This window comes from Phalangium opilio, unplaced genomic scaffold (genome assembly GCF_054372755.1).
Source record: "Phalangium opilio isolate 3A_F unplaced genomic scaffold, DU_Popi_V2 ptg000054l_1, whole genome shotgun sequence".
NCBI classification, from domain to species: Eukaryota; Metazoa; Arthropoda; class Arachnida; order Opiliones; family Phalangiidae; genus Phalangium; species Phalangium opilio.
This window is the reverse complement of record NW_028324173.1, coordinates 2,111,881-2,135,506: the sequence shown is the minus strand read 5'-3', so window position 1 is coordinate 2,135,506 and position 23,626 is coordinate 2,111,881. Positions and strand designations below refer to the sequence as shown.

General features: G+C 35.6%; 15 non-coding genes and 41 pseudogenes across 15 annotated transcripts; 3 read left to right on the top strand and 53 right to left on the bottom strand.

Annotated features, from left to right (window-relative positions):
* Positions 1–62: 62 nt before the first annotated feature.
* LOC149670075 (5S ribosomal RNA) lies at positions 63–165 on the bottom strand (annotated as a pseudogene).
* Positions 166–302: 137 nt separating this feature from the next.
* LOC149670074 (5S ribosomal RNA) lies at positions 303–421 on the bottom strand (annotated as a pseudogene).
* Positions 422–543: 122 nt separating this feature from the next.
* On the bottom strand, positions 544–646 carry LOC149670073 (5S ribosomal RNA; annotated as a pseudogene).
* Positions 647–783: 137 nt separating this feature from the next.
* On the bottom strand, positions 784–902 carry LOC149670072 (5S ribosomal RNA; annotated as a pseudogene).
* Positions 903–1,039: 137 nt separating this feature from the next.
* Positions 1,040–1,158, bottom strand: LOC149670071 (5S ribosomal RNA). Its single transcript, XR_016367631.1, has one exon. It is a non-coding gene; the product is annotated as a 5S ribosomal RNA (ribosomal RNA).
* A 122-nt stretch (positions 1,159–1,280) lies between these two features.
* Positions 1,281–1,383, bottom strand: LOC149670070 (5S ribosomal RNA; annotated as a pseudogene).
* Positions 1,384–1,520: 137 nt separating this feature from the next.
* LOC149670069 (5S ribosomal RNA) lies at positions 1,521–1,639 on the bottom strand (annotated as a pseudogene).
* A 122-nt stretch (positions 1,640–1,761) lies between these two features.
* On the bottom strand, positions 1,762–1,864 carry LOC149670068 (5S ribosomal RNA; annotated as a pseudogene).
* A 136-nt stretch (positions 1,865–2,000) lies between these two features.
* LOC149670067 (5S ribosomal RNA) lies at positions 2,001–2,119 on the bottom strand (annotated as a pseudogene).
* A 137-nt stretch (positions 2,120–2,256) lies between these two features.
* Positions 2,257–2,375, bottom strand: LOC149670066 (5S ribosomal RNA; annotated as a pseudogene).
* Positions 2,376–2,497: 122 nt separating this feature from the next.
* On the bottom strand, positions 2,498–2,600 carry LOC149670065 (5S ribosomal RNA; annotated as a pseudogene).
* A 138-nt stretch (positions 2,601–2,738) lies between these two features.
* On the bottom strand, positions 2,739–2,857 carry LOC149670064 (5S ribosomal RNA). The gene has a single exon (XR_016367736.1). It is a non-coding gene; the product is annotated as a 5S ribosomal RNA (ribosomal RNA).
* A 229-nt stretch (positions 2,858–3,086) lies between these two features.
* LOC149670063 (5S ribosomal RNA) lies at positions 3,087–3,205 on the bottom strand (annotated as a pseudogene).
* A 122-nt stretch (positions 3,206–3,327) lies between these two features.
* Positions 3,328–3,446, bottom strand: LOC149670062 (5S ribosomal RNA; annotated as a pseudogene).
* Positions 3,447–3,568: 122 nt separating this feature from the next.
* Positions 3,569–3,671, bottom strand: LOC149670061 (5S ribosomal RNA; annotated as a pseudogene).
* A 137-nt stretch (positions 3,672–3,808) lies between these two features.
* Positions 3,809–3,927, bottom strand: LOC149670060 (5S ribosomal RNA). Its single transcript, XR_016367735.1, has one exon. It is a non-coding gene; the product is annotated as a 5S ribosomal RNA (ribosomal RNA).
* A 228-nt stretch (positions 3,928–4,155) lies between these two features.
* LOC149670059 (5S ribosomal RNA) lies at positions 4,156–4,274 on the bottom strand (annotated as a pseudogene).
* Positions 4,275–4,396: 122 nt separating this feature from the next.
* LOC149670058 (5S ribosomal RNA) lies at positions 4,397–4,499 on the bottom strand (annotated as a pseudogene).
* Positions 4,500–4,635: 136 nt separating this feature from the next.
* On the bottom strand, positions 4,636–4,754 carry LOC149670057 (5S ribosomal RNA; annotated as a pseudogene).
* Positions 4,755–4,890: 136 nt separating this feature from the next.
* On the bottom strand, positions 4,891–5,009 carry LOC149670056 (5S ribosomal RNA; annotated as a pseudogene).
* Positions 5,010–5,131: 122 nt separating this feature from the next.
* On the bottom strand, positions 5,132–5,234 carry LOC149670055 (5S ribosomal RNA; annotated as a pseudogene).
* Positions 5,235–5,371: 137 nt separating this feature from the next.
* On the bottom strand, positions 5,372–5,490 carry LOC149670054 (5S ribosomal RNA; annotated as a pseudogene).
* A 122-nt stretch (positions 5,491–5,612) lies between these two features.
* LOC149670053 (5S ribosomal RNA) lies at positions 5,613–5,715 on the bottom strand (annotated as a pseudogene).
* Positions 5,716–5,852: 137 nt separating this feature from the next.
* LOC149670052 (5S ribosomal RNA) lies at positions 5,853–5,971 on the bottom strand. The gene has a single exon (XR_016367697.1). It is a non-coding gene; the product is annotated as a 5S ribosomal RNA (ribosomal RNA).
* A 122-nt stretch (positions 5,972–6,093) lies between these two features.
* Positions 6,094–6,196, bottom strand: LOC149670051 (5S ribosomal RNA; annotated as a pseudogene).
* A 138-nt stretch (positions 6,197–6,334) lies between these two features.
* LOC149670050 (5S ribosomal RNA) lies at positions 6,335–6,453 on the bottom strand. The gene has a single exon (XR_016367696.1). It is a non-coding gene; the product is annotated as a 5S ribosomal RNA (ribosomal RNA).
* A 136-nt stretch (positions 6,454–6,589) lies between these two features.
* On the bottom strand, positions 6,590–6,708 carry LOC149670049 (5S ribosomal RNA). Its single transcript, XR_016367554.1, has one exon. It is a non-coding gene; the product is annotated as a 5S ribosomal RNA (ribosomal RNA).
* A 138-nt stretch (positions 6,709–6,846) lies between these two features.
* Positions 6,847–6,965, bottom strand: LOC149670048 (5S ribosomal RNA). The gene has a single exon (XR_016367695.1). It is a non-coding gene; the product is annotated as a 5S ribosomal RNA (ribosomal RNA).
* Positions 6,966–7,087: 122 nt separating this feature from the next.
* Positions 7,088–7,190, bottom strand: LOC149670047 (5S ribosomal RNA; annotated as a pseudogene).
* Positions 7,191–7,418: 228 nt separating this feature from the next.
* LOC149670046 (5S ribosomal RNA) lies at positions 7,419–7,537 on the bottom strand (annotated as a pseudogene).
* A 137-nt stretch (positions 7,538–7,674) lies between these two features.
* LOC149670045 (5S ribosomal RNA) lies at positions 7,675–7,793 on the bottom strand. The gene has a single exon (XR_016367630.1). It is a non-coding gene; the product is annotated as a 5S ribosomal RNA (ribosomal RNA).
* A 122-nt stretch (positions 7,794–7,915) lies between these two features.
* Positions 7,916–8,018, bottom strand: LOC149670044 (5S ribosomal RNA; annotated as a pseudogene).
* Positions 8,019–8,154: 136 nt separating this feature from the next.
* On the bottom strand, positions 8,155–8,273 carry LOC149670043 (5S ribosomal RNA). The gene has a single exon (XR_016367629.1). It is a non-coding gene; the product is annotated as a 5S ribosomal RNA (ribosomal RNA).
* A 136-nt stretch (positions 8,274–8,409) lies between these two features.
* Positions 8,410–8,528, bottom strand: LOC149670042 (5S ribosomal RNA; annotated as a pseudogene).
* Positions 8,529–8,650: 122 nt separating this feature from the next.
* LOC149670041 (5S ribosomal RNA) lies at positions 8,651–8,753 on the bottom strand (annotated as a pseudogene).
* A 137-nt stretch (positions 8,754–8,890) lies between these two features.
* Positions 8,891–9,009, bottom strand: LOC149670040 (5S ribosomal RNA; annotated as a pseudogene).
* A 122-nt stretch (positions 9,010–9,131) lies between these two features.
* LOC149670039 (5S ribosomal RNA) lies at positions 9,132–9,234 on the bottom strand (annotated as a pseudogene).
* Positions 9,235–9,371: 137 nt separating this feature from the next.
* Positions 9,372–9,490, bottom strand: LOC149670038 (5S ribosomal RNA; annotated as a pseudogene).
* Positions 9,491–9,627: 137 nt separating this feature from the next.
* On the bottom strand, positions 9,628–9,746 carry LOC149670037 (5S ribosomal RNA). Its single transcript, XR_016367628.1, has one exon. It is a non-coding gene; the product is annotated as a 5S ribosomal RNA (ribosomal RNA).
* A 122-nt stretch (positions 9,747–9,868) lies between these two features.
* On the bottom strand, positions 9,869–9,971 carry LOC149670036 (5S ribosomal RNA; annotated as a pseudogene).
* Positions 9,972–10,108: 137 nt separating this feature from the next.
* LOC149670035 (5S ribosomal RNA) lies at positions 10,109–10,227 on the bottom strand (annotated as a pseudogene).
* Positions 10,228–10,349: 122 nt separating this feature from the next.
* Positions 10,350–10,452, bottom strand: LOC149670034 (5S ribosomal RNA; annotated as a pseudogene).
* A 136-nt stretch (positions 10,453–10,588) lies between these two features.
* LOC149670033 (5S ribosomal RNA) lies at positions 10,589–10,707 on the bottom strand (annotated as a pseudogene).
* A 136-nt stretch (positions 10,708–10,843) lies between these two features.
* On the bottom strand, positions 10,844–10,962 carry LOC149670032 (5S ribosomal RNA; annotated as a pseudogene).
* A 122-nt stretch (positions 10,963–11,084) lies between these two features.
* On the bottom strand, positions 11,085–11,187 carry LOC149670031 (5S ribosomal RNA; annotated as a pseudogene).
* A 138-nt stretch (positions 11,188–11,325) lies between these two features.
* Positions 11,326–11,444, bottom strand: LOC149670030 (5S ribosomal RNA). The gene has a single exon (XR_016367733.1). It is a non-coding gene; the product is annotated as a 5S ribosomal RNA (ribosomal RNA).
* A 228-nt stretch (positions 11,445–11,672) lies between these two features.
* Positions 11,673–11,791, bottom strand: LOC149670029 (5S ribosomal RNA; annotated as a pseudogene).
* A 122-nt stretch (positions 11,792–11,913) lies between these two features.
* LOC149670028 (5S ribosomal RNA) lies at positions 11,914–12,016 on the bottom strand (annotated as a pseudogene).
* A 137-nt stretch (positions 12,017–12,153) lies between these two features.
* Positions 12,154–12,272, bottom strand: LOC149670027 (5S ribosomal RNA). The gene has a single exon (XR_016367694.1). It is a non-coding gene; the product is annotated as a 5S ribosomal RNA (ribosomal RNA).
* Positions 12,273–12,409: 137 nt separating this feature from the next.
* On the bottom strand, positions 12,410–12,528 carry LOC149670026 (5S ribosomal RNA; annotated as a pseudogene).
* A 137-nt stretch (positions 12,529–12,665) lies between these two features.
* Positions 12,666–12,784, bottom strand: LOC149670025 (5S ribosomal RNA; annotated as a pseudogene).
* A 137-nt stretch (positions 12,785–12,921) lies between these two features.
* LOC149670024 (5S ribosomal RNA) lies at positions 12,922–13,040 on the bottom strand. Its single transcript, XR_016367607.1, has one exon. It is a non-coding gene; the product is annotated as a 5S ribosomal RNA (ribosomal RNA).
* Positions 13,041–13,177: 137 nt separating this feature from the next.
* LOC149670023 (5S ribosomal RNA) lies at positions 13,178–13,296 on the bottom strand. The gene has a single exon (XR_016367750.1). It is a non-coding gene; the product is annotated as a 5S ribosomal RNA (ribosomal RNA).
* Positions 13,297–20,731: 7,435 nt separating this feature from the next.
* Positions 20,732–20,850, top strand: LOC149670022 (5S ribosomal RNA; annotated as a pseudogene).
* A 121-nt stretch (positions 20,851–20,971) lies between these two features.
* On the top strand, positions 20,972–21,090 carry LOC149670021 (5S ribosomal RNA). The gene has a single exon (XR_016367453.1). It is a non-coding gene; the product is annotated as a 5S ribosomal RNA (ribosomal RNA).
* A 137-nt stretch (positions 21,091–21,227) lies between these two features.
* LOC149670020 (5S ribosomal RNA) lies at positions 21,228–21,346 on the top strand (annotated as a pseudogene).
* The last annotated feature ends 2,280 nt before the right edge of the window (positions 21,347–23,626 follow it).

The following is a 23,626-nucleotide window of genomic DNA, read 5'->3' as shown; positions in this document are numbered from 1 at the left end:
AAGAAGATATGTTTGCTTTTTTCATATCTCATGGAATTTAAAAGAGGAAATAAAAGTGAAAAAGCCAACGACACGCAAAGTTTTCAAGTACTGACTGCGCTCGACGCTGCTTAACTTCGGTGATCGGACGAGAACCGGTGTTTTCAGCGTGATATGGCCGTTGCCGAGAGTGCTAGATAATAATTCGAATTTAAATTAATTGAGACAAATTAACCATCATCTTTTTAAAACAATAACAAAAAGAAAATATGTTTGCTTTTTTCATATCTATTGGATTTTAAAAGAGGAAAAAAAAGTGAAAAACCCAACGGCACGCAGTGTTCCTAAGTGGTCTCCCTCCCAAGTACTGACTGCGCTCGACGCTGCTTAACTTCGGTTATCGGACGAGAACCGGTGTATTCAGCGTGATATGGCCGTTGCCGAGAGTGCTAGTTAATAATTTGAATTTAATTAACTTTCATCTTTATAAAACAATAACAAAAAGAAGATATGTTTGCTTTTTTCATATCTGGTGGAATTTGAAAGAGGAAACAAAAGTGAAAAAGCCAACGGCACGCAGTATTCCCAAGTACTGTATGCGCTCGACGCTGCTTAACTTCGGGGATCGGACGTGAACCGGTGTTTTCAGCGTGATATGGCCGTTGCCGAGAGTGCTAGTTAATAATTCGAATTTAAATTAAGTGAGACAAATTAACCTTCATTATTTTAAAACAATAACTAAAAGAAAACATGTTTGCTTTTTTCATATCTATTGGATTTTAAAAGAGGAAAAAAAAGTGAAAAAGGCAACGGCACGCAGTGTTCCTAAGTGGTCTCCCTCCCAAGTACTGACTGCGCTCGACGCTGCTTATCTTCGGTGATCCGACGAGAACCGGTGTTTTCAGCGTGATAAGGCCGTTGCCGAGAGTGCTATTTAATAATTCGAATTTAAATAAAGTGAGACAAATTAACCTTCATCTTTTTAAAACAATAACAAAAAGAAAATATGTTGGATTTTTTCATATCTATTGGAATTTAAAAGAGGAAAAAAAAGTGAAAAAGCCAACGGCACGCAGTGTTCCTAAGTGGTCTCCCTCCCAAGTACTGACTGCGCTCGACGCTGCTTAACTTCGGTGATCCGACGAGAACCGGTGTTTTCAGCGTGATATGGCCGTTGCCGAGAGTGCTAGATAATAATTTGAATTTAATTAACCTTCATCTTTATAAATCAATAAGAAAAAGAAGATATGTTTGCTTTTTTCATATCTGATGGAATTTAAAAGAGGAAATAAAAGTGAAAAAGCCAACGGCACGCAAAGTTTCCAAGTACTGACTGCGCTCGACGCTGCTTAACTTCGGTGATCGGACGAGAACCGGTGTTTTCAGCGTGATATGGCCGTTGCCGAGAGTGCTAGATAATAATTCGAATTTAAATTAAGTGAGACAAATTAACCATCATCTTTTTAAAACAATACCAAAAAGAAAATATGTTTGCTTTTTTCATATCTATTGGAATTTAAAAGAGGAAAAAAAAGTGAAAAAGCCAACGGCACGCAGTGTTCCTAAGTGGTCTCACTCCCAAGTACTGACTGCGCTCGACGCTGCTTAACTTCGGTGATCCGACGAGAACCGGTGTTTTCAGCGTGATATGGCCGTTGCCGAGAGTGCTAGATAATAATTTGAATTTAATTAACCTTCATTTTTATAAATCAATAAGAAAAAGAAGATATGTTTGCTTTTTTCATATCTGATGGAATTTAAAAGAGGAAATAAAAGTGAAAAAGCCAACGGCACGCAAAGTTTCCAAGTACTGACTGCGCTCGACGCTGCTTAACTTCGGTGATCGGACGAGAACCGGTGTTTTCAGCGTGATATGGCCGTTGCCGAGAGTGCTAGATAATAATTCGAATTTAAATTAAGTGAGACAAATTAACCATCATCTTTTTAAAACAATAACAAAAAGAAAATATGTTTGCTTTTTTCATATCTATTGGAATTTAAAAGAGGAAAAAAAGTGAAAAAGCCAACGGCACGCAGTATTCCTAAGTGGTCTCCCTCCCAAGTACTGACTGCGATCGACGCTGCTTAACTTCGGTGATCCGACGAGAACCGGTGTTTTCAGCGTGATATGGCCGTTGCCGAGAGTGCTAGATAATAATTAGAATTTAAATTCAGTGAGACAAATTAACCATCATCTTTTTAAAACAATAACAAATAGAAAATATGTTTGCTTTTTTCATATCTATTGGATTTTAAAAGAGGGAAAAAAAGTGACAAACCCAACGGCACGCAGTGTTCCTAAGTGGTCTCCCTCCCAAGTACTGACTGCGCTCGACGCTTCTTAACTTCGGTTATCGGACGAGAACCGCTGTATTCAGCGTGATATGGCCGTTGCCGAGAGTGCTAGTTAATAATTTGAATTTAATTAACTTTCATCTTTATAAAACAATAACAAAAAGAAGATATGTTTGCTTTTTTCATATCTGGTGGAATTTGAAAGAGGAAACAAAAGTGAAAAAGCCAACGGCACGCAGTATTCCCAAGTACTGTATGCGCTCGACGCTGCTTAACTTCGGTGATCGGACGTGAACCGGTGTTTTCAGCGTGATATGGCCGTTGCCGAGAGTGCTAGTTAATAATTCGAATTTAAAAAAAGTGAGACAAATTAACCTTCATCATTTTAAAACAATAACAAAAAGAAAACATGTTTGCTTTTTTCATATCTATTGGATTTTAAAAGAGGAAAAAAAAAGTGAAAAACCCAACGGCACGCAGTGTTCCTAAGTGGTCTCCCTCCCAAGTACTGACTGCGCTCGACGCTGCTTAACTTCGGTGATCCGACGAGAACCGGTGTTTTCAGCGTGATATGGCCGTTGCACGCAGTATTCCCAAGTACTGACTGCGCTCGACGCTGCTAACGTCGGCGGTCGGACGAGAACCGGTGTTCTCAGCGTGATATGGCCGTTGCCGAGAGTGCTAGATAATAATTCGAATTTAAATTAAGTGAGACAAATTAACCATCATCTTTTTAAAACAATACCAAAAAGAAAATATGTTTGCTTTTTTCATATCTATTGGAATTTAAAAGAGGAAAAAAAAAGTGAAAAAGCCAACGGCACGCAGTGTTCTTAAGTGGTCTCACTCCCAAGTACTGACTGCGCTCGACGCTGCTTAACTTCGGTGATCCGACGAGAACCGGTGTTTTCAGCGTGATATGGCCGTTGCCGAGAGTGCTAGATAATAATTTGAATCAAATTAACCATCATCTTTTTAAAACAATAACAAATAGAAAATATGTTTGCTTTTTTCATATCTATTGGATTTTAAAAGAGGGAAAAAAAGTGAAAAACCCAACGGCACGCAGTGTTCCTAAGTGGTCTCCCTCCCAAGTACTGACTGCGCTCGACGCTTCTTAACTTCGGTTATCGGACGAGAACCGCTGTATTCAGCGTGATATGGCCGTTGCCGAGAGTGCTAGTTAATAATTTGAATTTAATTAACTTTCATCTTTATAAAACAATAACAAAAAGAAGATATGTTTGCTTTTTTCATATCTGGTGGAATTTGAAAGAGGAAACAAAAGTGAAAAAGCCAACGGCACGCAGTATTCCCAAGTACTGTATGCGCTCGACGCTGCTTAACTTCGGTGATCGGACGTGAACCGGTGTTTTCAGCGTGATATGGCCGTTGCCGAGAGTGCTAGTTAATAATTCGAATTTAAAAAAAGTGAGACAAATTAACCTTCATCATTTTAAAACAATAACAAAAAGAAAACATGTTTGCTTTTTTCATATCTATTGGATTTTAAAAGAGGAAAAAAAAGTGAAAAACCCAACGGCACGCAGTGTTCCTAAGTGGTCTCCCTCCCAAGTACTGACTGCGCTCGACGCTGCTTAACTTCGGTGATCCGACGAGAACCGGTGTTTTCAGCGTGATATGGCCGTTGCACGCAGTATTCCCAAGTACTGACTGCGCTCGACGCTGCTAACGTCGGCGGTCGGACGAGAACCGGTGTTCTCAGCGTGATATGGCCGTTGCCGAGAGTGCTAGATAATAATTCGAATTTAAATTAAGTGAGACAAATTAACCATCATCTTTTTAAAACAATACCAAAAAGAAAATATGTTTGCTTTTTTCATATCTATTGGAATTTAAAAGAGGAAAAAAAAGTGAAAAAGCCAACGGCACGCAGTGTTCCTAAGTGGTCTCACTCCCAAGTACTGACTGCGCTCGACGCTGCTTAACTTCGGTGATCCGACGAGAACCGGTGTTTTCAGCGTGATATGGCCGTTGCCGAGAGTGCTAGATAATAATTTGAATTTAATTAACCTTCATCTTTATAAATCAATAAGAAAAAGAAGATATGTTTGCTTTTTTCATATCTGATGGAATTTTAAAGAGGAAATAAAAGTGAAAAAGCCAACGGCACGCAAAGTTTCCAAGTACTGACTGCGCTCGACGCTGCTTAACTTCGGTGATCGGACGAGAACCGGTGTTTTCAGCGTGATATGGCCGTTGCCGAGAGTGCTAGATAATAATTCGAATATAAATTAAGTGAGACAAATTAACCATCATCTTTTTAAAACAATAACAAAAAGAAAATATGTTTGCTTTTTTCATATCTATTGGAATTTAAAAGAGGAAAAAAAGTGAAAAAGCCAACGGCACGCAGTGTTCCTAAGTGGTCTCCCTCCCAAGTACTGACTGCGATCGACGCTGCTTAACTTCGGTGATCCGACGAGAACCGGTGTTTTCAGCGTGATATGGCCGTTGCCGAGAGTGCTAGATAATAATTAGAATTTAAATTCTGTGAGACAAATTAACCATCATCTTTTTAAAACAATAACAAATAGAAAATATGTTTGCTTTTTTCATATCTATTGGATTTTAAAAGAGGGAAAAAAGTGAAAAACCCAACGGCACGCAGTGTTCCTAAGTGGTCTCCCTCCCAAGTACTGACTGCGCTCGACGCTGCTTAACTTCGGTGATCCGACGAGAACCGGTGTTTTCAGCGTGATATGGCCGTTGCCGAGAGTGCTAGATAATAATTTGAATTTAATTAACCTTCATCTTTATAAATCAATAAGAAAAAGAAGATATGTTTGCTTTTTTCATATCTGATGGAATTTTAAAGAGGAAATAAAAGTGAAAAAGCCAACGGCACGCAAAGTTTCCAAGTACTGACTGCGCTCGACGCTGCTTAACTTCGGTGATCGGACGAGAACCGGTGTTTTCAGCGTGATATGGCCGTTGCCGAGAGTGCTAGATAATAATTCGATTATAAATTCAGTGAGACAAATTAACCATCATCTTTTTAAAACAATAACAAATAGAAAATATGTTTGCTTTTTTCATATCTATTGGATTTTAAAAGAGGAAAAAAAAGTGAAAAACCCAACGGCACGCAGTGTTCCTAAGTGGTCTCCCTCCCAAGTACTGACTGCGCTCGACGCTGCTTAACTTCGGTTATCGGACGAGAACCGGTGTATTCAGCGTGATATGGCCGTTGCCGAGAGTGCTTGTTAATAATTTGAATTTAATTAACTTTCATCTTTATAAAACAATAACAAAAAGAAGATATGTTTGCTTTTTTCATATCTGGTGGAATTTGAAAGAGGAAACAAAAGTGAAAAAGCCAACGGCACGCAGTATTCCCAAGTACTGTATGCGCTCGACGCTGCTTAACTTCGGTGATCGGACGTGAACCGGTGTTTTCAGCGTGATATGGCCATTGCCGAGAGTGCTAGTTAATAATTCGAATTTAAATTAAGTGAGACAAATTAACATTCATCATTTTAAAACAATAACAAAAAGAAAACATGTTTGCTTTTTTCATATCTATTGGATTTTAAAAGAGGAAAAAAAAGTGAAAAACCCAACGGCACGCAGTGTTCCTAAGTGGTCTCCCTCCCAAGTACTGACTGCGCTCGACGCTGCTTAACTTCGGTGATCGGACGAGAACCGGTGTTTTCAGCGTGATATGGCCGTTGCCGAGAGTGCTATTTAATAATTTGAATTTAATTAACCTTCATCTTTATAAATCAATAAGAAAAAGAAGATATGTTTGCTTTTTTCATATCTCATGGAATTTAAAAGAGGAAATTAAAGTGAAAAAGCCAACGACACGCAAAGTTTTCAAGTACTGACTGCGCTCGACGCTGCTTAACTTCGGTGATCGGACGAGAACCGGTGTTTTCAGCGCGATATGGCCGTTGCCGAGAGTGCTAGATAATAATTAGAATTTAAATTAAGTGAGACAAATTAACCTTCATCATTTTAAAACAATAACAAAAAGAAAACATGTTTGCTTTTTTCATATCTATTGGATTTTAAAAGAGAAAAAAAAAAGTGAAAAACCCAACGGCACGCAGTGTTCCTAAGTGGTCTCCCTCCCAAGTACTGACTGCGCTCGACGCTGCTTAACTTCGGTGATCGGACGAGAACCGGTGTTTTCAGCGTGATATGGCCGTTGCCGAGAGTGCTATATAATAATTAGAATTTAAATTCAGTGAGACAAATTAACCATCATCTTTTTAAAACAATAACAAATAGAAAATATGTCTGCTTTTTTCGTATCTATTGGAATTTAAAAGAGGAAAAAAAGTGAAAAAGCCAACGGCACGCAGTGTTCCTAAGTGGTCTCCCTACCAAGTACTGACTGCGCTCGACGCTGCTTAACTTCGGTGATCGGACGTGAACCGGTGTTTTCAGCGTGATATGGCCGTTGCCGAGAGTGCTAGTTAATAATTCGAATTTAAATTAAGTGAGACAAATTAACCTTCATCATTTTAAAACAATAACAAAAAGAAAACATGTTTGCTTTTTTCATATCTATTGGATTTTAAAAGAGAAAAAAAAAAGTGAAAAACCCAACGGCACGCAGTGTTCCTAAGTGGTCTCCCTCCCAAGTACTGACTGCGCTCGACGCTGCTTAACTTCGGTGATCGGACGAGAACCGGTGTTTTCAGCGTGATATGGCCGTTGCCGAGAGTGCTATTTAATAATTTGAATTTAATTAACCTTCATCTTTATAAATCAATAAGAAAAAGAAGATATGTTTGCTTTTTTCATATCTGATGGAATTTAAAAGAGGAAATAAAAGTGAAAAAGCCAACGGCACGCAAAGTTTCCAAGTACTGACTGCGCTCGACGCTGCTTAACTTCGGTGATCGGACGAGAACCGGTGTTTTCAGCGTGATATGGCCGTTGCACGCAGTATTCCCAAGTACTGACTGCGCTCGACGCTGCTAACGTCGGCGGTCGGACGAGAACCGGTGTTCTCAGCGTGATATGGCCGTTGCCGAGAGTGCTAGATAATAATTCGAATTTAAATTAAGTGAGACAAATTAACCATCATCATTTTAAAACAATAACAAAAAGAAAATATGTTTGCTTTTTTCATATCTATTGGAATTTAAAAGAGGAAAAAAAAGTGAAAAAGGCAACGGCACGCAGTGTTCCTAAGTGGTCTCCCTCCCAAGTACTGACTGCGCTCGACGCTGCTTATCTTCGGTGATCCGACGAGAACCGGTGTTTTCAGCGTGATAAGGCCGTTGCCGAGAGTGCTATTTAATAATTCGAATTTAAATTAAGTGAGACAAATTAACCTTCATCTTTTTAAAACAATAACAAAAAGAAAATATGTTGGCTTTTTTCATATCTATTGGAATTTAAAAGAGGAAAAAAAAGTGAAAAAGCCAACGGCACGCAGTGTTCCTAAGTGGTCTCCCTCCCAAGTACTGACTGCGCTCGACGCTGCTTAACTTCGGTGATCCGACGAGAACCGGTGTTTTCAGCGTGATATGGCCGTTGCCGAGAGTGCTAGATAATAATTTGAATTTAATTAACCTTCATCTTTATAAATCAATAAGAAAAAGAAGATATGTTTGCTTTTTTCATATCTGATGGAATTTAAAAGAGGAAATAAAAGTGAAAAAGCCAACGGCACGCAAAGTTTCCAAGTACTGACTGCGCTCGACGCTGCTTAACTTCGGTGATCGGACGAGAACCGGTGTTTTCAGCGAGATATGGCCGTTGCCGAGAGTGCTAGATAATAATTAGAATTTAAATTCAGTGAGACAAATTAACCATCATCTTTTTAAAACAATAACAAATAGAAAATATGTTTGCTTTTTTCATATCTATTGGAATTTAAAAGAGGAAAAAAAGTGAAAAAGCCAACGGCACGCAGTGTTCCTAAGTGGTCTCCCTCCCAAGTACTGACTGCGCTCGACGCTGCTTAACTTCGGTGATCCGACGAGAACCGGTGTTTTCAGCGTGATATGGCCGTTGCCGAGAGTGCTAGATAATAATTCGAATTTAAATTAAGTGAGACCAATTAACCATCATCTTTTTAAAACAATAACAAAAAGAAAATATGTTTGCTTTTTTCATATCTATTGGAATTTAAAAGAGGAAAAAAAGTGAAAAAGCCAACTGCACGCAGTGTTCCTAAGTGGTCTCCCTCCCAAGTACTGACTGCGGTCGACGCTGCTTAACTTCGGTGATCCGACGAGAACCGGTGTTTTCAGCGTGATATGGCCGTTGCCGAGAGTGCTATTTAATAATTTGAATTTAATTAACCTTCATCTTTATAAATCAATAAGAAAAAGAAGATATGTTTGCTTTTTTCATATCTCATGGAATTTAAAAGAGGAAATAAAAGTGAAAAAGCCAACGACACGCAAAGTTTTCAAGTACTGACTGCGCTCGACGCTGCTTAACTTCGGTGATCGGACGAGAACCGGTGTTTTCAGCGTGATATGGCCGTTGCCGAGAGTGCTAGATAATAATTCGAATTTAAATTAATTGAGACAAATTAACCATCATCTTTTTAAAACAATAACAAAAAGAAAATATGTTTGCTTTTTTCATATCTATTGGATTTTAAAAGAGGAAAAAAAAGTGAAAAACCCAACGGCACGCAGTGTTCCTAAGTGGTCTCCCTCCCAAGTACTGACTGCGCTCGACGCTGCTTAACTTCGGTTATCGGACGAGAACCGGTGTATTCAGCGTGATATGGCCGTTGCCGAGAGTGCTAGTTAATAATTTGAATTTAATTAACTTTCATCTTTATAAAACAATAACAAAAAGAAGATATGTTTGCTTTTTTCATATCTGGTGGAATTTGAAAGAGGAAACAAAAGTGAAAAAGCCAACGGCACGCAGTATTCCCAAGTACTGTATGCGCTCGACGCTGCTTAACTTCGGGGATCGGACGTGAACCGGTGTTTTCAGCGTGATATGGCCGTTGCCGAGAGTGCTAGTTAATAATTCGAATTTAAATTAAGTGAGACAAATTAACCTTCATTATTTTAAAACAATAACAAAAAGAAAACATGTTTGCTTTTTTCATATCTATTGGATTTTAAAAGAGGAAAAAAAAGTGAAAAAGGCAACGGCACGCAGTGTTCCTAAGTGGTCTCCCTCCCAAGTACTGACTGCGCTCGACGCTGCTTATCTTCGGTGATCCGACGAGAACCGGTGTTTTCAGCGTGATAAGGCCGTTGCCGAGAGTGCTATTTAATAATTCGAATTTAAATTAAGTGAGACAAATTAACCTTCATCTTTTTAAAACAATAACAAAAAGAAAATATGTTGGCTTTTTTCATATCTATTGGAATTTAAAAGAGGAAAAAAAAGTGAAAAAGCCAACGGCACGCAGTGTTCCTAAGTGGTCTCCCTCCCAAGTACTGACTGCGCTCGACGCTGCTTAACTTCGGTGATCCGACGAGAACCGGTGTTTTCAGCGTGATATGGCCGTTGCCGAGAGTGCTAGATAATAATTTGAATTTAATTAACCTTCATCTTTATAAATCAATAAGAAAAAGAAGATATGTTTGCTTTTTTCATATCTGATGGAATTTAAAAGAGGAAATAAAAGTGAAAAAGCCAACGGCACGCAAAGTTTCCAAGTACTGACTGCGCTCGACGCTGCTTAACTTCGGTGATCGGACGAGAACCGGTGTTTTCAGCGTGATATGGCCGTTGCCGAGAGTGCTAGATAATAATTCGAATTTAAATTAAGTGAGACAAATTAACCATCATCTTTTTAAAACAATACCAAAAAGAAAATATGTTTGCTTTTTTCATATCTATTGGAATTTAAAAGAGGAAAAAAAAGTGAAAAAGCCAACGGCACGCAGTGTTCCTAAGTGGTCTCACTCCCAAGTACTGACTGCGCTCGACGCTGCTTAACTTCGGTGATCCGACGAGAACCGGTGTTTTCAGCGTGATATGGCCGTTACCGAGAGTGCTAGATAATAATTTGAATTTAATTAACCTTCATCTTTATAAATCAATAAGAAAAAGAAGATATGTTTGCTTTTTTCATATCTGATGGAATTTTAAAGAGGAAATAAAAGTGAAAAAGCCAACGGCACGCAAAGTTTCCAAGTACTGACTGCGCTCGACGCTGCTTAACTTCGGTGATCGGACGAGAACCGGTGTTTTCAGCGTGATATGGCCGTTGCCGAGAGTGCTAGATAATAATTCGAATATAAATTAAGTGAGACAAATTAACCATCATCTTTTTAAAACAATAACAAAAAGAAAATATGTTTGCTTTTTTCATATCTATTGGAATTTAAAAGGGGAAAAAAAGTGAAAAAGCCAACGGCACGCAGTGTTCCTAAGTGGTCTCCCTCCCAAGTACTGACTGCGATCGACGCTGCTTAACTTCGGTGATCCGACGAGAACCGGTGTTTTCAGCGTGACATGGCCGTTGCCGAGAGTGCTAGATAATAATTAGAATTTAAATTCTGTGAGACAAATTAACCATCATCTTTTTAAAACAATAACAAATAGAAAATATGTTTGCTTTTTTCATATCTATTGGATTTTAAAAGAGGGAAAAAAGTGAAAAACCCAACGGCACGCAGTGTTCCTAAGTGGTCTCCCTCCCAAGTACTGACTGCGCTCGACGCTTCTTAACTTCGGTTATCGGACGAGAACCGCTGTATTCAGCGTGATATGGCCGTTGCCGAGAGTGCTAGTTAATAATTTGAATTTAATTAACTTTCATCTTTATAAAACAATAACAAAAAGAAGATATGTTTGCTTTTTTCATATCTGGTGGAATTTGAAAGAGGAAACAAAAGTGAAAAAGCCAACGGCACGCAGTATTCCCAAGTACTGTATGCGCTCGACGCTGCTTAACTTCGGTGATCGGACGTGAACCGGTGTTTTCAGCGTGATATGGCCGTTGCCGAGAGTGCTAGTTAATAATTCGAATTTAAAAAAAGTGAGACAAATTAACCTTCATCATTTTAAAACAATAACAAAAAGAAAACATGTTTGCTTTTTTTCATATCTATTGGATTTTAAAAGAGGAAAAAAAAGTGAAAAACCCAACGGCACGCAGTGTTCCTAAGTGGTCTCCCTCCCAAGTACTGACTGCGCTCGACGCTGCTTAACTTCGGTGATCCGACGAGAACCGGTGTTTTCAGCGTGATATGGCCGTTGCACGCAGTATTCCCAAGTACTGACTGCGCTCGACGCTGCTAACGTCGGCGGTCGGACGAGAACCGGTGTTCTCAGCGTGATATGGCCGTTGCCGAGAGTGCTAGATAATAATTCGAATTTAAATTAAGTGAGACAAATTAACCATCATCTTTTTAAAACAATAACAAAAAGAAAATATGTTTGCTTTTTTCATATCTATTGGAATTTAAAAGAGTAAAAAAAAGTGAAAAAGGCAACGGCACGCAGTGTTCCTAAGTGGTCTCCCTCCCAAGTACAGACTGCGCTCGACGCTGCTTAACTTCGGTGATCCGACGAGAACCGGTGTTTTCAGCGTGATAAGGCCGTTGCCGAGAGTGCTATTTAATAATTTGAATTTAATTAACCTTCATCTTTATAAATCAATAAGAAAAAGAAGATACGTTTGCTTTTTTCGTATCTGATGGAATTTAAAAGAGGAAGTAAAAGTGAAAAAGCCAACGGCACGCAAAGTTTCCAAGTACTGACTGCGCTCGACGCTGCTTAACTTCGGTGATCGGACGAGAACCGGTGTTTTCAGCGTGATATGGCCGTTGCCGAGAGTGCTAGTTAATAATTCGAATTTGAAAAAAGTGAGACAAATTAACCTTCATCATTTTAAAACAATAACAAAAAGAAAACATGTTTGCTTTTTTCATATCTATTGGATTTTAAAAGAGGAAAAAAAAGTGAAAAACCCAACGGCACGCAGTGTTCCTAAGTGGTCTCCCTCCCAAGTACTGACTGCGCTCGACGCTGCTTAACTTCGGTGATCGGACGAGAACCGGTGTTTTCAGCGTGATATGGCCGTTGCCGAGAGTGCTGTTTAATAATTCGAATTTAAATTAAGTGAGACAAATTAACCTTCATCTTTTTAAAACCATAACAAAAAGAAAATATGTTGGCTTTTTTCATATCTATTGGAATTTAAAAGAGGAAAAAAAAGTGAAAAAGCCAACGGCACGCAGTGTTCCTAAGTGTTCTCCCTCCCAAGTACTGACTGCGCTCGACGCTGCTTAACTTCGGTGATCCGACGAGAACCGGTGTTTTCAGCGTGATATGGCCGTTGCCGAGAGTGCTAGATAATAATGAGAATTTAAATTCAGTGAGACAAATTAACCATCATCTTTTTAAAACAATAACAAAAAGAAAATATGTTTGCTTTTTTCATATCTATTGGATTTTAAAAGAGGAAAAAAAAGTGAAAAAGCCAACGGCACGCAGTGTTCCTAAGTGGTCTCCCTCCCAAGTACTGACTGCGCTCGACGCTGCTCAACTTCGGTGATCGGACGAGAACCGGTGTTTTCAGCGTGATATGGCAGTTGCCGAGAGTGGTATTTAATAATTCGAATTTAAATTAAGTGAGACAAAATAACCTTCATCTTTTTAAAACGATAACAAAAAGAAAATATGTTTGCTTTTTTCATATCTATAGGAATTCAAAAGAGGAAAAAAAAGTGAAAAAGCCAACGGCACGCAGTTTTCCTAAGTGGTCTCCCTCCCAAGTACTAACTGCGCTCGACGCTGCTTAACTTCGGTGATCGGACGGTAACCGGTGTTTTCAGCGTGATATGGCCGTTGCCGAGAGTGCTATTTAATAATTCGAATTTAAATTAAGTGAGACCAATTAACCATCATCTTTTTAAAACAATAACAAAAAGAAAATATGTTTGCTTTTTTCATATCTATTGGAATTTAAAAGAGGAAAAAAATGTGAAAAAGCCAACGGCACGCAGTGTTCCTAAGTGGTTTCCCTCCCAAGTACTGACTGCGCTCGACGCTGCTTAACCTCGGTGATCGGACGAGAACCGGTGTTTTCAGCGTGATATGGCCGTTGCCGAGAGTGCTAGATAATAATTCGAATTTTAATGCATTTTTTTCTGGACAAATATTTGACCGAATTCAAATTAATTACCTATAAAATACTCACTAAAAGTGATTTCATTTCGATTGATCAATAAATAAAAATGAACCTCGATTTTTAATAACATTTTCAAAATCGACGTTTCTCGGCCAGAGAAAAACATTTTTAGAATTTTTTCACTATTTTAAAATATAACCATTGAAACCATTATTTTTGTACTTTTTGCTTTAATTCAAGCAAATATAACGATATTCATCCAAAAAACTGTTAAAATTCAATTTCCAATGAGAAATAGTTGTCACGGATTTTGTATCTTGAAGAAAAAAAACATGCGATTTTTTCGGTACACTTTTTAATGAACTTTTTTCTGGACAAATTTTTGACCGAATTCAGCTTATTACGTATAAAATACTCATTAAAAGTGATTTCATATCGATTGATCAATAAATAAAAATGTACCTCGAGTTTTAATAACATTTTCAAAATCGACGTTTCTCGGCCAGAGAAGCACATTTTGAGAATTTTTTCACTATTTTCAAATATAACCACTGAAACCATTTTATTTGTACTTTTTGCTTTAATTCAAGCAAATATAACGATATTCATCCAAAAAACTGTTAAAATTCAATTTCCAATAAGAAATCGTTGTCACGGATTTTGTATCTTGAAGGAAAAAAACATGCGATTTTTTCGGTACACTTTTTAATGCATTTTTTTCTGGACAAATGTTTGACCGAATTCAAATAAATTACCTACAAAATACTCATTAAAAGTGATTTCATTACGATTGATCAATAAATAAAAATGAACCTCGATTTTTAATAACATTTTGAAAATCGACGTTTCTCGGCCAGAGAAGCACATTTTGAGAATTTTTTCACTATTTTCAAATATAACCACTGAAGAGATTTTTTTGTACTTTTTGCTTTAATTCAAGCAAATATAACGATATTCATCCAAAAAACTGAAAAATTCAATTTCCAATAAGAAATCGTTGTCACGGATTTTGTATCTTGAAGAAAAAAACATGCGATTTTTTCGGTACACTTTTTAAGGAATTTTTTTCTGGACAAATTTTTGACCGAATTCAGCTTATTTACCTATAAAATACTCATTAAATGTGTTTTCATCTCGATTGATCAATAAATAAAAATGAACCTTGATTTTTAATAACATTTTCAAAATCGACGTTTCTCGGCCAGAGAAGCACATTTTGAGAATTTTTTCACTATTTTAAAATATAACCACTGAAACCACTATTTTTGTACTTTTTGCTTTAATTCAAGCAAATGTAACGATATTCATTCAAAAAAACTGTTCAAATTCAATTTTCAATAAGAAATCGTTGTCACGGATTTTGTATCTTGAAGAAAAAAAACATGCGATTTTTTCGGTACACTTTTGAATGCATTTTTTTCTGGACAAATTTTTGACCGAATTCAGCTTATTTACCTGTAAAATACTCATTAAAAGTGATTTCATCTCGATTGATCAATAAATAAAAATGAACCTCGATTTTTAATAACATTTTCAAAATCGACGTTTCTCGGCCAGAGAAGCACATTTTGAGAATTTTTTCACTATTTTCAAATATAACCACTGAAACCACTATTTTTGTACTTTTTGCTTTAATTCAAGCAAATGTAACGATATTCATTCAAAAAACTGTTCAAATTCAATTTTCAATAAGAAATCGTTGTCACGGATTTTGTATCTTGAAGAAAAAAAACATGCGATTTTTTCGGTACACTTTTGAATGCATTTTTTTCTGGACAAATTTTTGACCGAATTCAGCTTATTTACCTGTAAAATACTCATCAAAAGTGATTTCATCTCGATTGATCAATAAATAAAAATGAACCTCGATTTTTTATAACATTTTCAAAATCGACGTTTCTCGGCCAGAGAAGCACATTTTGAGAATTTTTTCACTATTTTCAAATATAACCACTGAAACCATTTTTTTTGTACTTTTTGCTTTAATTCAAGCAAATATAACGATACTCATCCAAAAAACTGTTAAAATTCAATTTCCAATAAGAAATCGTTGTCACGGATTTTGTATCTTGAAGAAAAAAACATGCGATTTTTTCGGTACACTTTTGAATGCATTTTTTTCTGGACAAGTTTTTGACCGAATTCAAATTAATTACCTATAAAATACTCATTAAAAGTGATTTCATTTCGATTGATCAATAAATAAAAATGAACCTCGATTTTAATAACATTTTAAAAATCGACGTTTCTCGGCCAGAGAAGCACATTTTGAGAATTTTTTCACTATTTTAAAATATAACCACTGAAACCACTATTTTTGTACTTTTTGCTTTAATCCAAGCAAATATAACGATATTCATTCAAAAAACTGTTCAAATTCAATTTTCAATAAGAAATCGTTGTCACGGATTTTGCATCTTGAAGGAAAAAAACATGCGATTTTTTGGGTACACTTTTTAATGCATTTTTTTCTGGACAAATATTTGACCGAATTCAAATTAATTACCTATAAAATACTCACTAAAAGTGATTTCATTTCGATTGATCAATAAATAAAAATGAACCTCGATTTTTAATAACATTTTCAAAATCGACGTTTCTCGGCCAGAGAAAAACATTTTGAGAATTTTTTCACTATTTTAAAATATAACCATTGAAACCATTATTTTTGTACTTTTTGCTTTAATTCAAGCAAATATAACGATATTCATCCAAAAAACTGTTAAAATTCAATTTCCAATGAGAAATAGTTGTCACGGATTTTGTATCTTGAAGAAAAAAAACATGCGATTTTTTCGGTACACTTTTTAATGAACTTTTTTCTGGACAAATTTTTGACCGAATTCAGCTTATTACGTATAAAATACTCATTAAAAGTGATTTCATATCGATTGATCAATAAATAAAAATGTACCTCGAGTTTTAATAACATTTTCAAAATCGACGTTTCTCGGCCAGAGAAGCACATTTTGAGAATTTTTTCACTATTTTCAAATATAACCACTGAAACCATTTTATTTGTACTTTTTGCTTTAATTCAAGCAAATATAACGATATTCATCCAAAAAACTGTTAAAATTCAATTTCCAATAAGAAATCGTTGTCACGGATTTTGTATCTTGAAGGAAAAAAACATGCGATTTTTTCGGTACACTTTTTAATGCATTTTTTTCTGGACAAATGTTTGACCGAATTCAAATAAATTACCTACAAAATACTCATTAAAAGTGATTTCATTACGATTGATCAATAAATAAAAATGAACCTCGATTTTTAATAACATTTTGAAAATCGACGTTTCTCGGCCAGAGAAGCACATTTTGAGAATTTTTTCACTATTTTCAAATATAACCACTGAAGAGATTTTTTTGTACTTTTTGCTTTAATTCAAGCAAATATAACGATATTCATCCAAAAAACTGAAAAATTCAATTTCCAATAAGAAATCGTTGTCACGGATTTTGTATCTTGAAGAAAAAAACATGCGATTTTTTCGGTACACTTTTTAAGGAATTTTTTTCTGGACAAATTTTTGACCGAATTCAGCTTATTTACCTATAAAATACTCATTAAATGTGTTTTCATCTCGATTGATCAATAAATTAAAATGAACCTTGATTTTTAATAACATTTTCAAAATCGACGTTTCTCGGCCAGAGAAGCACATTTTGAGAATTTTTTCACTATTTTAAAATATAACCACTGAAACCACTATTTTTGTACTTTTTGCTTTAATTCAAGCAAATGTAACGATATTCATTCAAAAAACTGTTCAAATTCAATTTTCAATAAGAAATCGTTGTCACGGATTTTGTATCTTGAAGAAAAAAAACATGCGATTTTTTCGGTACACTTTTGAATGCATTTTTTTCTGGACAAATTTTTGACCGAATTCAGCTTATTTACCTGTAAAATACTCATTAAAAGTGATTTCATCTCGATTGATCAATAAATAAAAATGAACCTCGATTTTTAATAACATTTTCAAAATCGACGTTTCTCGGCCAGAGAAGCACATTTTGAGAATTTTTTCACTATTTTCAAATATAACCACTGAAACCACTATTTTTGTACTTTTTGCTTTAATTCAAGCAAATGTAACGATATTCATTCAAAAAACTGTTCAAATTCAATTTTCAATAAGAAATCGTTGTCACGGATTTTGTATCTTGAAGAAAAAAAACATGCGATTTTTTCGGTACACTTTTGAATGCATTTTTTTCTGGACAAATTTTTGACCGAATTCAGCTTATTTACCTGTAAAATACTCATCAAAAGTGATTTCATCTCGATTGATCAATAAATAAAAATGAACCTCGATTTTTTATAACATTTTCAAAATCGACGTTTCTCGGCCAGAGAAGCACATTTTGAGAATTTTTTCACTATTTTCAAATATAACCACTGAAACCATTTTTTTTGTACTTTTTGCTTTAATTCAAGCAAATATAACGATACTCATCCAAAAAACTGTTAAAATTCAATTTCCAATAAGAAATCGTTGTCACGGATTTTGTATCTTGAAGAAAAAAACATGCGATTTTTTCGGTACACTTTTGAATGCATTTTTTTCTGGACAAGTTTTTGACCGAATTCAAATTAATTACCTATAAAATACTCATTAAAAGTGATTTCATTTCGATTGATCAATAAATAAAAATGAACCTCGATTTTAATAACATTTTAAAAATCGACGTTTCTCGGCCAGAGAAGCACATTTTGAGAATTTTTTCACTATTTTAAAATATAACCACTGAAACCACTATTTTTGTACTTTTTGCTTTAATCCAAGCAAATATAACGATATTCATTCAAAAAACTGTTCAAATTCAATTTTCAATAAGAAATCGTTGTCACGGATTTTGCATCTTGAAGGAAAAAAACATGCGATTTTTTGGGTACACTTTTTAATGCATTTTTTTCTGGACAAATATTTGACCGAATTCAAATTAATTACCTATAAAATACTCACTAAAAGTGATTTCATTTCGATTGATCAATAAATAAAAATGAACCTCGATTTTTAATAACATTTTCAAAATCGACGTTTCTCGGCCAGAGAAAAACATTTTGAGAATTTTTTCACTATTTTAAAATATAACCATTGAAACCATTATTTTTGTACTTTTTGCTTTAATTCAAGCAAATATAACGATATTCATCCAAAAAACTGTTAAAATTCAATTTCCAATGAGAAATAGTTGTCACGGATTTTGTATCTTGAAGAAAAAAAACATCCGATTTTTTCGGTACACTTTTTAATGAACTTTTTTCGGTACACTTTTTAATGAACTTTTTTCTGGACAAATTTTTGACCGAATTCAGCTTATTACCTATAAAATACTCATTAAAAGTGATTTCATATCGATTGATCAATAAATAAAAATGTACCTCGAGTTTTAATAACATTTTCAAAATCGACGTTTCTCGGCCAGAGAAGCACATTTTGAGAATTTTTTCACTATTTTCAAATATAACCACTGAAGAGATTTTTTTGTACTTTTTGCTTTAATTCAAGCAAATATAACGATATTCATCCAAAAAACTGAAAAATTCAATTTCCAATAAGAAATCGTTGTCACGGATTTTGTATCTTGAAGAAAAAAACATGCGATTTTTTCGGTACACTTTTGAATGCATTTTTTTCTGGACAAATTTTTGACCGAATTCAGCTTATTTACCTGTAAAATACTCATTAAAAGTGATTTCATATCGATTGATCAATAAATAAAAATGTACCTCGATTTTTAATAACATTTTCAAAATCGACGTTTCTCGGCCAGAGAAAAACATTTTGAGAATTTTTTCACTATTTTAAAATATAGCCATTGAAACCATTATTTTTGTATTTTTTGCTTTAATTTAAGCAAATATAACGTTACTCATCCAAAAAACTATTAAAATTCAATTTCCAATAAGAAATCGTTGTCACGGATTTTGTACCTTGAAGAAAAAAACATGCGATTTTTTCGGTACACTTTTGAATGCATTTTTTTTCTGGACAAATTTTTGACCGAATTCAGCTTTATTACCTATAAAATACTCATTAAAAGTGATTTCATCTCGATTGATCAATAAATAAAAATGAACCTCGATTTTTAATAACATTTTCAAAATCGACGTTTCTCGGCCAGAGAAGCACATTTTGAGAATTTTTTCACTATTTTAAAATATAACCACTGAAACCTCTATTTTTGCACTTTTTGCTTTAATTCAAGCAAATGTAACGATATTCATTCAAAAAACTGTTCAAATTCAATTTTCAATAAGAAATCGTTGTCACGGATTTTGTATCTTGAAGAAAAAGAACATGCGATTTTTTCGGTACACTTTTGAATGCATTTTTTTTCTGGACAAATGTTTGACCGAATTCAAATTAATTACCTATAAAATACTCATTAAAAGTGATTTCATTTCGATTGATCAATAAATAAAAATGAACCTCGATTTTTAATAACATTTTCAAAATCGACGTTTCTCGGCCAGAGGAAAACATTTTGAGAATTTTTTCACTATTTTAAAATATAACCATTGAAACCATTATTTTTGTACTTTTTGCTTTAATTCAAGCAAATATAACGATATATATCCAAAAAACTGTTAAAATTGAATTTCCAATAAGAAATAGTTGTCACGGATTTTGTACCTTGAAGAAAAAAACATGCGATTTTTTCGGTACACTTTTTAAGGAATTTTTTTCTGGACAAATTTTTGACCGAATTCAGCTTATTTGAATTGGAACAGTTTTTTGAATGAATATCGTTATATTTGCTTGAATTAAAGCAAAAAGTACAAAAATAGTGGTTTCAGTGGTTATATTTTAAAATAGTGAAAAAATTCTCAAAATGTGCTTCTCTGGCCGAGAAACGTCGATTTTGAAAATGTTATTAAAAATCGAGGTTCATTCTTATTTATTGATCAATCGAGATGAAATCACTTTTAATGAGCATTTTATAGGTAATAAAGCTGAATTCGGTCAAAAATTTGTCCAGAAAAAAATGCATTCAAAAGTGTACCGAAAAAATCGCATGTTTTTTTCTTCAAGATACAAAATACGTGACAACGATTTCTTATTGGAAATGGAATTTTAACAGTTTTTTGGATGAGTATCGTTATATTTGCTTGAATTAAAGAAAAAGTACCAAAAAAATGGTTTCAGTGGTTATATTTGAAAATAGTGAAAAAATTCTCAAAATGTGCTTCTCTGGCCGAGAAACGTCGATTTTGAAAATGTTATTAAAAATCGAGGTTCATTTTTATTTATTGATCAATCGAGATGAAATAACTTTTAATGAGTATTGTTATGGATGGATATGAAAAAAGCAAACATGTTTTCTTTTTGTTATTGTTTTAAAAAGATGAAGGTTAGTTTGTCTCACTTAATTTAAATTCGAATTATTAACTAGCACTCTCGGCAACGGCCATATCACGCTGAAAACACCGGTTCTCGTCCTATCACCGAAGTTAAGCAGCGTCGAGCGCAGTCAGTACTTGGGAGGGAGACCACTTAGGAACACTGCGTGCCGTTGGTTTTTCCCTTTTTTTTCCACTTTTAAATTCCAATAGATATGAAATAAGCAAACATATCTTCTTTTTGTTATTGTTTTATAAAGATGAAGGTTAATTAAATTCAAATTATTAAATAGCACTCTCGGCAACGGCCATATCACGCTGAAAACACCGGTTCTCGTCCGATCACCGAAGTTAAGCAGCGTCGAGCGCAGTCAGTACTTGGGAGGCAGACCACTTGGGAACACTGCGTGCCGTTGGCTTTTTCACTTTTTTTTCCTGTTTTAAATACCAATAGATATGAAAAAAGCAAACTTATTTTCTTTTTGTTATTGTTTTAAAAAGATGAAGGTTAATTTGTCTCACTTAATTTAAATTCGAATTATTAACTAGCACTCTCAGCAACGGCCATATCACGCTGAAAACACCGGTTCTAGTCCTATCACCGAAGTTAAGCACCGTCGAGCGCAGTCAGTACTTGGGAGGGAGACCACTTAGGAACACTGCGTGCCGTTGGCTTTTTCACTTTTTTTTCCTCATTTAAATTCCAATAGATATGAAAAAAGCAAACTTATTTTCTTTTTGTTACTGTTTTAAAAAGATGAAGGTTAATTTGTCTCACTTAATTTAAATTCGAATTATTAACTAGCACTCTCGACAACGGCCATATAGCGCTGAAAACACCGGTTCTATTCATATCACCGAAGTTAAGCAGCGTCGAGCGCAGTCAGTACATTGAGATACGGGGATTTCCTTTGAGTATGTTATAGTTCAATTTGTCCCCCATCTAACCATACTAAAAACATTGAGCTACGACAAACAGGGGCCGAGTAATTAAGCTAAACGTAAACAAACAACCCCTCCATAGGAAATGCATTAGACTATACTTTGCAGGCCCATAACTCTGTGTCTACTAGAGATACGGGGATGTCCTTAGGATATGTTATAGTCCAATTTGTCCCCCATCTAACCATACAAAAAACTTTGGGCTACGACAAACAGGGGCCGAGTACTTAAGCAAAACGTAAAGAAACAACCCCTCCATAGGAAATGCATTAGACTATACTTTGCAGGCTCGTAACTCTGTTTCTACTGGAGACACGGGGATGTCCTTTGAGTATGTTATAGTTCAATTTGTCCCCCATCTAACCATACTAAAAACATTGAGCTACGACAAACAAGGGCCGAGTAATTAAGCTAAACGTAAACAAACAACCCCTCCATAGGAAATGCATTAGACTATACTTTGCAGGCCCATAACTCTGTGTCTACTAGAGATACAGGGATGTCCTTAGGATATGTTATAGTACAAATTGTCCCCCTTCTAACCATACTAAAAACTTTAGGCTACGACAAACAGGGGCCGAGTACTTAAGCAAAACGTAAAGAAACAACCACTCCATAGGAAATGCATTAGACTATACTTTGCAGGCTCGTAACTCTGTTTCTACTGGAGATACGGGGATGTCCTTTGAGTATGTTATAGTCCAATTTGTGTCCATCTAACCATACAAAAAACTTTGGGCTACGACAAACAGGGGCCGAGTACTTAAGCAAAACGTAAAGAAACAACCCCTCCATAGGAAATGCATTAGACTATACTTTGCAGGCTCGTAACTCTGTTTCTACTGGAGACACGGGGATGTCCTTTGAGTATGTTATAGTTCAATTTGTCCCCCATCTAACCATACTAAAAACATTGAGCTACGACAAACAGGGGCCGAGTAATTAAGCTAAACGTAAACAAACAACCCCTCCATAGGAAATGCATTAGACTATACTTTGCAGGCCCATAACTCTGTGTCTACTAGAGATACAGGGATGTCCTTAGGATATGTTATAGTACAAATTGTCCCCCTTCTAACCATACTAAAAACTTTAGGCTACGACAAACAGGGGCCGAGTACTTAAGCAAAACGTAAAGAAACAACCACTCCATAGGAAATGCATTAGACTATACTTTGCAGGCTCGTAACTCTGTTTCTACTGGAGATACGGGGATGTCCTTTGAGTATGTTATAGTTCAATTTGTCCCCCATCTAACCATACTAAAAACATTGAGCTACGACAAACAGGGGCCGAGTACTTAAGCAAAACGTAAACAAACAACCCCTCCATAGGAAATGCATTAGACTATACTTTGCAGGCCCATAACTCTGTGTCTACTAGAGATACGGGGATGTCCTTAGGATATGTTATAGTCCAATTTGTCCCCCATCTAACCATACAAAAAACTTTGGGCTACGACAAACAGGGGCCGAGTACTTAAGCAAAACGTAAAGAAACAACCCCTCCATAGGAAATGCATTAGACTATACTTTGCAGGCTCGTAACTCTGTTTCTACTGGAGACACGGGGATGTCCTTTGAGTATGTTATAGTTCAATTTGTCCCCCATCTAACCATACTAAAAACATTGAGCTACGACAAACAGGGGCCGAGTAATTAAGCTAAACGTAAACAAACAACCCCTCCATAGGAAATGCATTAGACTATACTTTGCAGGCCCATAACTCTGTGTCTACTAGAGATACAGGGATGTCCTTAGGATATGTTATAGTACAAATTGTCCCCCTTCTAACCATACTAAAAACTTTAGGCTACGACAAACAGGGGCCTAGTACTTAAGCAAAACGTAAAGAAACAACCACTCCATAGGAAATGCATTAGACTATACTTTGCAGGCTCGTAACTCTGTTTCTACTGGAGATACGGGGATGTCCTTTGAGTATGTTATAGTCCAATTTGTCCCCCATCTAACCATACAAAAAACTTTGGGCTACGACAAACAGGGGCCGAG